Consider the following 15,190-nt stretch of genomic DNA (forward strand, 5'->3'; position numbering starts at 1 on the left):
TAGATTAAGATTAGGATTTGTCACTCCGAGTATCGGAGAGGTATCTCTAGGCCCTCTCGGTAATGTACATCATATGAAGCCTTGCAAGAAATGTGACTAATGAGTTAGTTACGGGATGATGCACTACGAAACGAGTAAAGAGACTTGTCGGTAACGAGATTGAACTAGGTATAGAGATACCGACAATCGAATCTCGGGCAAGTAACATACTGATGACAAAGGGACTAGCTATGTTGACATTGCGGTTCGACCAATAAAGATCTTCGTAGAATATGTGGGAACCAACATGAGCATCCAGGTTCCGCTATTGGTAATTGACCAGAGAGGTGTCTCGGTCATGTCTACATACTTCTCAAACCCGTAGGGTCCGCACGCTTAACATTCGATGACGATTGGTATTATATGAGTTATGTGTTTTGGTGACCGAAGGTTGTTCAGAGTACCGGATGAGATCACGGACGTGACGAGGAGTCTCGAAATGGTTTAGACATAAAGATTGATATATTGGACCATGTTATTCGGACACCGGAAGTGTTCCGGGTGGTTTCGGGTAAAAACGGAATGCCGGAAGGGTTACCGGAACCCCAGGGGGACTAATGGTGAGGAGCCTCAAAATGGCCGAGAGGTAAATATTGATATGTTGAAAGGTTACATTCGGATACCGAAATGGTTTCGGGAAGTTTCAGATAATTTTCGGAGTACCGGGAGGTTCCGGAACCCCCCGGGGAAGTAATGGGCCAACATGGGCCACGGGAGAGAGAGGGGACAGCCCATAAGGGGTGGCCGCCCCTCCCCCCCATGGGAGTTCGAATTGGACTAGGGGAGGGGGCGACACCCCCCTTTCCCTCTCCTACTCCCTCTCCCTTTCCTCCTTTGCTACTCCGGAAAGAAGGAAAAAAAGGGGGGCGAATCCTACTAGGAATGGAGTCATAGTAGGACTCCCCCCCATGGCGCGGCCCTTGGTGGCCGGCCTCCTCCTCCCCTCCTTTATATACGGGGGCAGGGGGAACCCCAAAGACAACATTGTCTTAGCCGTATGCGGCGCCCCCGTCACCGTTTACTCCTCCGATAGTATAATCGTAGTGCTTAGGCGAAGCCCTGCGCGGATCACGTCACCAACACTGTTATCATGCCGTCGTGCTGACAGAACTCACCGACTCCATCGACACTCTGCTGTATCAAGAGATCGAGGGACATCATCGAGCTGAATGTGTGCAGAACTCGGAGGTGTCGTACATTCGGTACTTGATCGGTTGATTCGAGAAGACATTCGAATATATCAACCGCGTTAAGTTAACATTTCCGCTTTCGGTCTATGAGGGTACATGGACACACTCTCCCCCTCTCATTGCTATGCATGTCCTAGGTAGATCTTGTGTGAGCGCAGGAATTTTTTGAAATTGCATGCTACGTTTCCCAACAATGGCATCTAAGCTAGGTCTATGCGTAGATGATATGCACGAGTAGAACACAAAGAGTTGTGGGCGGTGATCGTCATACTGCTTACCACCAATGTCTTATTTTGATTCGGCGGTATTGTTGGATGAAGCGGCCCGGACCAACCTTACATGACCGCGTTCATGAGACCGGTTCGACCGACATACATGCAACTAGTTTTGCATAAAGGTGGCTGGTGGGTGTCTGTTTCTCCAACTTTAGTTGAATCGAATTTGACTGCGGCCGGTCCTTGTGAAGGTTAAACAACAAACTTGATAAATCACCGGTGTGGTTTTTGTGCCGTAGGTATGTACGGTTCATGCTAGCAGCCCGTAGCATCCACGTAAAACATGCAACAAACAAAGTACAGGATGTCTAACTTAATTTTTACAGGGCATGTTGTGATATGATATGGTCAAGACATGATGTGACATAAAGATTGTTGTATGAGATGATCATGTTTTATAAAATTTATCGACAACTGGCAGGAGCCATATGGTTGTCGCTTTATTGTATGAAATACAAGCGCTATGTAATTGCTTTACTTTATCACTAAGCGATAGCGATAGTCGTAGAAGCAATGGTTGGCGAGACGACTGATGACCCACAAGTATAGGGGATCTATCATAGTCCTTTTGATAAGTAAGAGTGTCGAACCCAACGAGGAGCAGAAGGAAATGATAAGCGGTTTTCAGTAAGGTTTTCTCTGCAAGCACTGAAATTGTAGGTAATAGATAGTTTTGTGATAAGATAAATTGTAACGGGTAACAAGCAATGAAAGTAAATAAAGTGCAGCAAGATGGCCCAATCCTTTTTGTAGCAAAGGACAAGCCTGGACAATTTCTTATAATGAGAAAAGAGCTCCCGAGGACACATGGGAATTATCGTCAAGCTAGTTTTCATCATGCTCATATGATTCACGCTCGGTACTTTGATAATTTGGTATGTGGGTGGACCGGTGCTTGGGTACTGCCCTTACTTGGACAAGCATCCCACTTATGATTAACCCATATTGCAAGCATCCGCAACTACAAAAGAAGTATTAAGGTAAACCTAACCACAGCATTAAACATATGGATCCAAATCAGCCCCTAACGAAGCAACACATAAACTAGGGTTTAAGCTTCTGTCACTCTAGCAACCCATCATCCACTTATTACTTCCCAATGCCTTCCTCTAGGCCCAAATAATGGTGAAGTGTCATGTAGTCGACGTTCACATAACACCACTAGAGGAAAGACAACATACATCTCATAAAAATATCGAACGAATACCAAATCCACATGACTACTAATAGCAAGACTTCACCCATGTCCTCAGGAACAAACGTAACTACTCACAAAGCATATTCATGTTCATAATCATAGGAATAATAATATGCATTAAGGATCTGAACATATGATCTTCCACCAAGCAAACCAATTAGCAACAACTACAAGGAGTAATCAACACTACTAGCAACTCACAGGTACCAATTTGTGGTATTGATACAAGATTGGATACAAGAGATGAACTAGGGTTTTGGGAGGAGATGGTGCTGGTGAAGATGTTGATGGATATTGACCCCCTTCCGATGAGAGGATCATTGGTGATGACGATGGTGATGATTTCCTCCTCCCGGAGGGAAGTTTCCCCGGCAGAACAGCTCTGCCAGAGCTCTAGACTGGTTTCGCCAAGGTTCCGCCTCGTGGCGGAGGAGTTTCGTCCCGTAAGCTTGCCCCTGATTTTTTCCAGGGTAAAAGCCTTCATATAGCAGAAGATGGGCACTAGAGGGCCACCAGGGGGCCCAGGAGACAGGGGCGCGCCCAGTAGGGGTGGGCGTGCCCCCCACCCTCCCGGCCTGGGTGTGGGCCCCCTCTGGTAGTTTCTTCGCTCAATAATTCTTATTAATTCCAAAAATAAGTTTCGTGGAGTTTCAGGATTTTTGGAGCTGTGTAGAATAGGTTTCCAATGTTTGCTCCTTTTCCAGCCAGAATTCCAGCTGCCGGCATTCCCCCTCTTCATGGTAAACCTTGTAAAATAAGAGAGAATAGCCATAAGTATTGAGATATAATTTGTAATAACAACCCATAATGTAATAAATATCGATATAAAAGCATGATGGAAAATGGACGTATCAACTCCCCCAAGCTTAGACCTCGCTTGTCCTCAAGCGGAAGCCAGTAACGAAAAATATGTCCACATGTTTAGAGATAGAGGTGCCGATAAAAATAAAATATGGACATGAGGGCATCATGATCATTGTTATAACAGCAACATATATAGATTTTGTCATATAATTTTTTTATGCTCAAGTAACAATCAATTCACAATGTCAAGTATGGTTCAGAAATTTCATTGGGAACTAACAAACTATAATCTCAGTCTTTGAAGCAATTGCAATTTATCATAACATCAGAAAGAGTCAAGAATAGAGCTTTTCAGCAAGTCCACATACTCAACTTTCATGTAGTCTTCTACAATTGCTAACACTCATGCAATACTTGTGGTTATGGAGTTTCAACCGGACACTGAGAAAGATAGGGGCTTATTGTGTTGCCTCCCAACGTATTCACCTTTGGGTGATGTCAACAATAATAGTTCATGCTAACTTACATCCAATTGGATATATATATATATATATATATATATATATCAAGATCTTTCAAACACGAGGAGCTTGCCAAATGGAAAAGGGAAAGGTGAAGATCACCTTGACTCAAGCATAAAGTAAAAACATAAAGTAAAAGATAGGCCCTTCGCAGAGGGAAGCAGAGGTTGTCATGTGCTTTTAGGGTTGGATGCATAAAATCTTAATGCAAAAGAACGTAACTTTATATTGGCACTTGTATGTGGACCTTTATTATGCAGTCGGTCACTTTTATTGCTTCCACAACAAGATCGTATAAAGCTTATTTTCTCTGCACTAATAAGTCATACATATTTAAAGAGCAATTTTTATTGTCTGCGACATGACAACTTACTTGAAGGATCTTACTCAATACATAGGTAGGTATGGTGGACTCTCATGGAAAACTGGGTTTAAGGATATTTGGAAGCACAAGTAGTATTACTTGGTGCAAGGAATTTGGCTAGCATGAGGGGGAAAGGCAAGCTCAACATGTTGGGAAGATCAATGACAATATACTTTAACTAAGATGTGAGAAAACATAAACCATTATGTTGTCTTCCTTGTCCACCATCAACTCTTTTAGCATGTCATACTTAATGAGTGCTTCACAATCATAAAAGATGTCCAAGATAATATATTTGTATGTGAACCCTCCCTTTCCTTATTACTTCCTGTCGGTGTCAAAACCGGCGGATCTCGGGTAGGGGGTCCTGAACTGTGCGTCTAGGCGGATGGTAACAGGAGACAAGGGACACGATGTTTTACCCAGGTTCGGGCCCTCTTGATGGAGGTAAAACCCTACGTCCTGCTTGATTGATATTGATGATGTGGGTATTACAAGAGTAGATCTACCACGAGATCAAGGAGGCTAAGCCCTAGAAGCTAGCCTATGGTATGATTGTTGTTATTGTTATGTCCTACGGACTAAAACCATCCGGTTTATATAGACACCGGAGAGGGCTAGGGTTACACAGAGTCGGTTACAATGGTAGGAGATCTACATATCCGTATCACCAAGCTTGCCCTCCACGCCAAGGAAAGTCCCATCCGGACACGGGACGAAGTCTTCAATCTTGTATCTTCATAGTCTTGGAGTCCGGTCGATGATGATAGTTCGGCTATTCGGACACCCCCTAGTCCAGGACTCCCTCAGTAGCCCCTGAACCAGGCTTCAATGACGACGAGTCCGGCGCGCATATTGTCTTCGGCATTGCAAGGCGGGTTCCCCCTCCGAATAATATGTAGAAGGTTGTGAACACCAGGATAGTGTCCGGCTCTGCAAAATAAATTCCACATTCCACCGTAGAGAGAATAATATTTACACAAGTTCAATCTGCTGACGTATTTCGTGGCGTGACGTCATACCACAACCAAGCCTTTACTTGAATCGTTTTTATTATACCACCTCAGCGCGTTTAGCGAAGCGGTTTCCTTGGCACGTCTTGTCGAAGCAGAGATCGTGTTCCCCTTATCCCGGGATTCTCATTAATACGGACGTGGGTAACCCAACCGCGCCTGTTGCCACGCCCCCTCCATCGAAGGCGAGTTCCAAACGGTCACGAAGACGACTCTTGGTATTCTCCCCCTTTATAATGAGACCAAGGTCCGTTCCTTTTCTTCAATCCTCAATCGAATCCACCCCTCGCCCCGAGTTCCAACACCCAGGGCTCCAGATTCGGGCACTTCGGACCTTCGACAATGTCCGGCTCCGACCTACAGGGCCGGTGGATGCCCTCCTCCGTCACGGAAGAGGACGTGCTAAAGCTTAGGGACGCCAGGTACTTAGCCTACAAGATTTCACATAGGTTGCCTGCCCAAGGGCAAGTCATTCCTACCCCTGAGACTGGCGAGAGCATCGTGTTCGTGTCTCACCTCCATCGGGGTTTAGGCTTCCCGATGGATCCCTTCGTGAGGGGGCTCCTGTTTTACTATGGGCTAGAATTCCACGACCTGGCTCCGAAGTCTATCTCCATATCTCATCATTTATTGTCGTCTGCGAAGCCTTCCTTCGCACTACCCCTCACTTTTTTTTGTGGCTCAAAACCTTCAATGTGGAGCCGAAGATGATTGAGGGGCATCAGGTAGAGTGCGGCAGGGCGGTTATAAGCAAGAGGGCCGATGCTCCATGGCCCGAGGGCTCTTTTTAGGAGGAGCTCGGTTTGTGGCAACAAGAGTGGTTCTATATCACCGCTCCCAGGGGCAGCAGGCAGAGGCTGCCGCCCGCCTTTCGCCCGGGCCCTCCACCACGGCTGACATCGTGGGTCAACAAAGGGTTCGACTAGGGGCCGTCCAAGGACGTGCCCCCATTGCAGGGCCGGATTCGAGACCTCCAAGAGAGGGAGATCAATATGGTCGTAGTGACGTAGGTTATGCTAATTCGGCATCTTCTGCCCTGCAAACGTCGCCCCCTCCACCTGTGGGAATTCAATCCGGAGGGACCACGAGCTCTCCAACACTTTATGGGTACAAAACCCGTGGAGATGTACAAACTGTTCTTCGGATCACAAGAAGTGTGTCCAGACTTGACCGAGGACGCTGGCCTAAGCTGCAATCGCCCGGATACTCAAGTAAGTAGCCCTGTGACCGGACATATCATCCATTTATTTATCATGGATTTTCCTTTTAACCGGCTATCCCTTGAACAGGAGTGGATAGCGCAAGCAAAACTGATACGGTGTCCGACCCCCCTCCCTGAGACCACGCCGGATCCCGTATTAATCAAAATGTTGGAGGTAGCGCCTTCGGAGGAGGGCAAAGGGGGGAACAGGGAAACTACCACCTCTGTTAAGGAGACTCTTAGTAAGGGGGGAATCAAGAATCCCTCCCTCCAGGGGAAGAAGAGGACCGCTTCTGAAAACCCGGAGGCCAAAGCTTCGAAGCGGGGAAAGAAATCTGCACCGGAAGGTCCTGTGCCGGGGGGAGTCCCGACCGCACAGTCTCCCCAAAGGAATCAGCCCTCCAGCGAGCCATAAGTAGAAAAAAGGGGAGTTTTATAATAAGGGACATCCATATTTTATTTCTGAGGATAATCGAAGTTTTTACCTTGTAGTTCGGATCTCATCCCTTCTCAGCAGAGCTCCTCCTTGGGGGACCTTTGTCCGGAGATGGAGAGCGAAACGCCTCCATTTGCCGCCCCGTCAGGCGGGGCGGACGATCCTGAGGTGTCGTCACGGAGGGTCTCCCCGAGTCCGACGGGGCCGGGGAGTTCGGCACCCACTGGAGTACGGCCGGTGGAGCTGCAGGGTTTACTCGAGAGGGCGTCTCTCTCAGAAGATCACCGCGCATTAATGAGTGCGGTGATTGAAAGGATCTCATCCGCCGAGAGCGGGTTACATGAGGCCGTCGGAAGCTTACTAACGGGTTTTGAGGTACGCAAAAAATGGCATACCCTTTGACAGTTTTGCACATAGGGTGCGCCCTGTATAGATAGTAGCCCCTGAGACTCGGTATGTTGTCGAAAGCGACAGCGTGCCGAGGATCATAATCTCAGTTACAAAATGTTGCCTTTCCTAAGCAGGTGGCGGAGCGTTCGGTGGCCAGCCGGACTGATAGAGTTGCCGAGCTGAAGCGGCAACTCGACGTTGCGGATGCGAACATCGCGCTGGTCAATAAACGACTTGACGAGTCACAAGGTAGGTGGTTTCTCCGTGGTCACCTGGTAAGGGAGCTGATGCCCACTCCTTACAACATGTATGCTTGATGCAGATGGTGCCGCTGCTGTGGAAGACCTCCGGGCAGAACTTGCCCGAGCCAAGGAGCAAACCAGAAGAAGTGATGTGGCTGCCTCGAAGGCAGCGGAGGAGCTAAAAGCCGAGAAGGCTGCTCACTACTGAAGCATGGAGGAAATGGCCGTAATGGCCATGAAATTAAAAGATGCTACCGACTGCTATGAGGTTCTTGAAAGAGAACGTGAAGTGGAGCAAGAGGGACTGAAGAAGGCCACCGCCGAAGCCAAGGATGCTCGTTCTGCAATGCGGGCTATAAAGGAGGAACTGCGTCAGGCCAGAGACATTGCGGCTGGAAAGCCCTTTCTGTTGCGTAGGAAGTTCACGGATCCGAAGTATGCTCAGTTGGGCCAGTTGTGGAGTGCGGAGGATCCCTATCTGGATTTGGCGGCGAGTGCGGCGGACGCAGTTCGGCACTTCCGAAGTCAGAAGGATCATGAAGTGGAAGAGCTGTTTTGGTCTCAATTCCATAGTCTGGAGCGTCCACTGCCGTTGACCGATCAGTTGGCTGAGTGGGCTGAGCTGAATAGATTGTCCGGACTAGCCATGACGGATGTGGTCATGCACCCTTGAAGAGTAGTCTGTTTCTACTGAATCTTGATTGTGATGATACACATATTCATAATATTGATGCCAAAAGATGCAAAGTTGTAATGATAGTGCAACTTATTTGTGGCACTGCCGTTTGGGTCATATCAGTGTAAAGCGCATGAAGAAACTCCATAAAGATGGACTTTTGGAATCACTTGGTTATGAATCATTTGATACTTGCGAACCGTGCCTTATGGGCAAGATGACTAAAACTCCATTCTCTAGAACAATGGAACGAGCAACTAACTTATTGGAAATAATACATACCAATGTGTGTGGTCCAATGAGTGTTGATGCTCGTGGCGGGTATCGTTATTGTCTGACCTTCACAGATGATTTGAGCAGATATGGGTATATCTACTTAATGAAACACAAGTCTGAAACATTTGAAAAGTTCAAAGAATTTCAGAGTGAAGTGGAGAATCATCGTAACAAGAAAATAAAGTTTCTATGATCTGATCGTGGAGGAGAATATTTGAGTTACGAGTTTGGCCTTCATTTAAAACAATGTGGAATAGTTTCACAGCTCACGCCACCTGGAACACCACAGCGTAATGGTGTGTCTGAACGTCGTAACCGCACTTTATTGGATATTGTGCGATCTATGATGTCTCTTACCGATTTACCACTATCATTTTGGGGTTATGCATTAGAGACAGCTGCATTCACTTTAAACAGGGCACCGTCAAAGTCCGTTGAGACAACACCGTATGAACTGTGGTTTGGTAGAAAACCTAAGCTGTCGTTTCTTAAATTTTGGGGATGCGATGCTTATGTCAAAAGGCTTCAGCCCGATAAGCTCGAACCCAAATCAGAGAAATGTGTCTTCATAGGATACCCTAAGGAAACAATTGGGTATACCTTCTACCACAAGTCCGAAGGCAAGATTATTGTTGCTAAGAACGGAACCTTTCTAGAGAAGGAGTTTCTCTCGAAAGAAGTGAGTGGGAGGAAAGTAGAACTTGATGAGGTAATTGTACCTGCTCTCAATTTGGAAGGTAGTTCATCCGATAAATCTATTCCCATGATGCCTACACCAATTGGAGAGGAAGCTAATGATAGAGATCATGAAGCTACAGATCAAGTTGCTACAGAACCTCGTAGGTCTGGCAGATCATGATCCGCACCATAGTGGTACGGTAATCCTATTCTGGAAGTCATGTTACTTGACCATGACAAACCTACGAACTATGAAGAAGCTATGATGAGCCCAGATTCCGATAAATGGTTTGAGGCCATGAAATCTGAGATAGGGTCCATGTATGAGAACAAAGTGTGGACTTTGGTGGATCTTCCAGATGATCGGCGACCCATAGAGAATAAATGGATCTTCAAGAAGAAGACTGACGTTGATGGTAATGTTACTGTCTATAAAGCTCGAGTTGTTGCAAAGGGTTTTCGACAAGTTCAAGGAGTTGACTATGATGAGACATTCTCACCCGTAGCGATGCTTAAGTCTGTCCGAATCATGTTGGCAATTGCCGCATTTTATGATTATGAAATCTGTCAAATGGATGTCAAATTTCATTCCTTAATGGATTTCTTAAAGAAGAGTTGTATATGATGCAATCAGAAGGTTTTGTCGATCCAAAAGGTGCTAACAAAGTGTGCAAGCTCCAACGATCCATTTATGGACTGGTGCAAGCATCTCGGAGTTGGAATATATGCTTTGATGAGGTGATCAAAGCATATGGTTTTATACAAACTTTTGGAGAAGCCTGTATTTACAAGAAAGTGAGTGGGAGCTCACTGGTACGCGTCGGTGCTATACAAACGGTTTAAAACCCCTTTCCACGATGGCATTTGGAACTGTCGCCTAGTGAGTGTGGGCGATTAGGGGGTCCTTCCCACACGACCCAGAAACCCTCAGGGATAGGGAGCCTTGATGCATACAGTTGCCCCTCTATAACGGTTTCCGATGTCTTGCACATCCAAAACGATTCATCCTTGCTACTTGTTTGTGCTGGCATTGCCATCACAGTCGGAGTTTTGTGGTTTTTATCTAAACCCAAGCAAATTCCAGGCCCAGGCAGATTCCAGGCACGGCTCTACGTACGATGCCTGGCACATCACAAACAGTTCATGATTGTAAACCATGTACGATAGGTAGACATTCACACACATTTAGTTTTCCCGCACCGTATGTGATAGTGTCTGACATCACACACGCTTTGCAAACAGCAACTGTGTGCATTGTTACACACGTTTTCACTCCGTGAACCGTGTCGGATTATGATGTATATCGCACATGTTGTGCTTTATTAACCATGTGCGCCGTAATGACCTGCACAACGTAATTTCGCCCTAATTTAATTGCTGCTATTTAAAATTGTACCTAATTTAAACTTGAAAGTAGGCTATAGCTTTATTCATATCCATCGGGTTCAAACAACCAATGCATTATTCAATTCACAGGTACATATGTTTAAGAATTACATAAGCACCAAATAAATAATGATGAACCAGGTTTCTATACTTGTACTATTATAGATGGTAAAGAAAGAGGAAACAGACATTCTGGTTGCTAAACAAGGTGAAGCGGAATGGCCCTATTGTGCTCTCTTGGATGCAGAAGGCACGCACGACTCTAGTCCAACACCTTGTGATGGACGGCCACCAATCATGTAGTTTGAGAGGTAATCTTGAGTAAACTGTTTCAGGATCCACTGCAAAGGAAAAAGATTCAGACATTGTCATCTAACACAACTCATTACGGGCAGTAAAAAGAAGGCTACAGGGTTCTTACTTACCATCCTGCAGTTCATTGTTGTCTTGCATAAAGTGTAAACATATAGTTCGATTGACATCTTTTGACCCATTTTAATAACAATCTTTATCAGTTTTCTCACTCGATGTTGGTTCATGAATATCTCATTGCCACATATATAGAAAGGGTCGAAGTGTGGATCTTTGGCAATGACATGTGTACCTAAAAGCACCAAGTTAATATTAGAAGCTAAACAACAATTGCAAAATGATGTAGTACAACACTCCCTCCATCCCATTATATAAGATCTTTTACACGTATATCTAGACATCATCAGAACATTAAGGTAACACGAACATTAAGGTAACACTCTTCCTTGTTGCTATGTAGCCTGGGATTGCATATTTAGTCATTCATTATAATTCATGTTGCTATGTAGCCTTAGATATATTAAATATGGCCTATTTAACCTACCGATAAATGGGTTACAGATATATTCAGTGAAATGTCCAATTCGACGATTAATCCCTTATCAGCCCCAGGCTATATGGTACCAGCTACCGAGATCCTAAACAGTGAGTACATATAAGCAGTGCGATGAAACTAACCTCGATGGAAAAAACAGCACTATTCTCAATATTGTCCTGTACATATAAAGGCATGTTAAGCACAACAGGCTAAACATCAACCAAATATATCAATGGTAGACAACATAATCTACAAATGATAGCTTCAGTGTGCAGGCTTAAGCACGCTAGTTAAGCAAAATAAGAAGTGGAAAGGTGTGTTAACTGCATCAGGCATAACATTTATAAACAAGAAAATAGTCATTCAAACTGGTATTGTGCAGGTCTAAAGTACACTAGTTATTGTTAAAAAAAGAAAAGGCATGTTAACTACAATATCCTTAACAGCAACCAAATATCGTAAATCATAGTGGTATTGTTGAAACTGTTATTGTTGAAATTGAATTGCGTGGCAAATAGTTGTACATATAGAGCATCACATTGTGAAGAACTAAAATAAACAAGGCATAAGGCCATCTCTAGCCGATCCTTTAAAAGTTAAAGGACTAAAACAATTAGTGGATATATATATATATATATATATATATATATATATACTCCAGCAATTTTTGGCCATTTCTAGTCGATCGCCTAAACTTAATGTTGTAAACTTCAATTTGATCAAGTTCAAAGCAGGTTCAACCGAAAGTAGCATGCATTCAAACATAAACATAGATGGTTTTGCATAACCGAACATAAAACATAAATTTAAACTAAGCTAAACTACTTTCGGTCAAAGTAGAGGTCGACCCAATCCTTCCTCGTCAGGTACGGTGTGCCACGAGCCGGGTCTGGGCCGGTGCCGTCATCGGGGTCGTTGGGGAAGGCACTCCTCCACTCGTCGATCTCCTCGTCCTCACTGCCCACCTGGACGCCCTCCGCGCCGCCGCCTTCGACCTCGTCATCAGAGGAGAGCGCGATAACCTCGCCACCCTACACGCCGCCGTCCTTGCCGCCTTCGACCTTGTCATCAGAGGACAGCGCGATAATCTTGCTGTCGTCCATGCCGCCGTCCTTGCTCGACTTCGACCGCATCATCGAAGGAGAGCGCAATAACCTCGCCGACCTCTGTGCCGGCAAAGATCGCCCGCTCCGCCTCCACGAGCTCTGGGTGCTGCCGGCGGAGCTCTTGCATGTAGGCCTCGTCGGCGGCCTCAGCCTCAAGGCACTCCCACGCCTCGCGGTCCTCCCACTCCATAGCTGACCTCGCCACCCTTGGCTCCAGCGGAACGAGGTGGACCGGACATGTGCCGAAGGGGAAATTGAGCCTAGCCGCTGCATCGTGGTAGAGGACCTGCCAGTGGTTGTACTCCATGGTCGCGAGCTCGGCTGTGTGGCAGCTACCGAGCCACCGGCGGGTGTGGGTCTCCTGATCTGTAATCTCGGTGACCCACGTCCCCCACCGTCGTTGCCAGACCCCGAGGTAGGACCTCATCGGCTGCCGGGTCCGAGGGAGGACGGGGAAATCCTCGAACCGGCGTGGGGGTGATGGAGTCATGTACCTAGGGTAGGGTCACAGACCTGATCTAAGTACCCTGCCCAGGGACATCCTTAGAAGAGATCACCTTCCAGTCGACCTACGAGGGACTCACTCGACTGACTTGAAGGACTCGACCACGAAGACTCACTCGACCACCAGAAGGTCAAGAGGCACTCTGCACTGCAACGGTCTGTAATTAAGTAGACTTTATGATAGTAAAGACACTTTATGTGGGGCGTTACCAGTAACGCCCCGGACTTAATGCACCTTAAACCCTCTCCTACGTGGGCTGGCTGGGGTCCTGGCGCACTCTATATAAGTCACCCCCTCCACAGGTAGAAGGGTTCGGCACCCTGTAACTCATATACACATAATCCACTCGACCGCCTCCGGGCTCCGAGACGTAGGGCTTTTACTTCCTCCGAGAAGGGCCTGAACTCGTACATCTCTTGTGCTTACAACCTCTCCATAGCTAGGACCTTGCCTCTCCATACCTACCCCCACTCTACTGTCAGACTTAGAACCACGACAGTTGGCGCCCACCGTGGGGCAGGTGTTTTAGCGATTTTGTGGAGAAGTTGCGATTCTTCCGAGTACTTTCATCATGGTGGCTGCTGGAGTTTTGGTTGAGGGCCGAGAGATCCGTCTCGGTGCTCTCACCTTCGTCGCCGACGACTCCGCCTGGCTCCAGGAGGCTCCACTCGACGTCGATGCGCTCCCCGTCCGCGGTGCGACGCATTTTCGCGCATGTGTCCGCGGCGTTCTGCTGCGGCAACCGTCGACCCCGTATCGGTCGACTCCCCCATCGGCCACCCTCCCGGTCTCCCGCCAGCGCAAGCGCTCGGGCCGGTCGAGGCTTCAGCGGTGGGTGAGGCACGCGGTGGCTCGCCAGACGGCCACCACCCAAGTTGCGGCAATCGAGCCCGACGAATCTCTTTACGGCCTGTTCGATCTGTCGACTGGCTCCGTAGAGACTGCATCCGAGTGCGATAGCAGTGATCCAGCGGCGGAAATCCTGATGGTCGACGGGCCCCGCAGTCCCCCTGGCTTCGCCCGTGATGGTGGGGCAGGCGACGGAGGCGACCCCGCACGAGACCACGAAGAGTACCAGCCCGAGCCACTCGACTCTCTGCAAAGAGAGGAACTTCGCCGCAGGAACGTGGATGCCCTGCGTACTCCCATCGCAGGAGAAACCCCCGAGGCTCGCGCCTTGGAGGAGGCACGTTTGGCCAACTTGGCCGAACGCACTCGCCTGGAGAATCTTCAGCGAGCACTCGACGAGCGCGCGCGGCAACGAGTTCCCGACACCAGTCGACGTCAACTCTTCCCGCCGACTCAGGTATATCGAACCCCAATCCAGAATTTAGCAGCTGCGACCCGTATTGCAGAGTCCATCCAGCCCTCTCAGTCGGAAGCTGGCAGAGGCTTGATGCAGATCAGGGATCTGCTCCGGGCAGCAGGTGATCAGAATTCGGCCGTGTCGCAGTCGCGCAACAGAATTCACAGTCGATCCGTCGCTGCGAATACGGTTCAGTCGGCTCACAGCCCCAGATCGCCTCCGCGGCGTGAAGGGCGCGAGAATCGGCGAGACCAATATGGAGACCGACACGACCGAGATGATAGGCGTCGAGTGCCCAATTCCCCTCCGAGGGGTGGGTCTTACGCTCCTCGGCAGCAAGATGACAGACGTCAGCTCAGTGCGGGGCGAAGAGTTCCAGTCGACCCCAGAGAACCAGGCTTCGACGAGCGATCCATTATCGTGCAAGGCTTGGTCGACCGGAACAGAGCCCATCGAGGTGGACTCGACAGAGATGCGCCTACGAGCAGTCGAGTGCATGTTTCTGGTCCGGAATGTTTCAGCAGAGCTATCAGAGCCGCAGTGATCCCTCCCAATTTCAGGTTGGCAACAGGAGTCAGCAAGTTCACTGGTGAGTCTAAGCCTGAAACTTGGCTTGAGGACTACCGAGTGGCGGTTCAGATTGGTGGTGGGAATGACGAGGTGGCCATGAAGCATTTGCCCCTCATGTTGGAAGGTTCTGCCAGAGCATGGTTGACTCAGTTACCTCCTAGCAG

The sequence above is a fragment of the Triticum aestivum genome, chromosome 2B (assembly GCF_018294505.1).
Source record: "Triticum aestivum cultivar Chinese Spring chromosome 2B, IWGSC CS RefSeq v2.1, whole genome shotgun sequence".
Taxonomy (NCBI): domain Eukaryota; kingdom Viridiplantae; phylum Streptophyta; class Magnoliopsida; order Poales; family Poaceae; genus Triticum; species Triticum aestivum.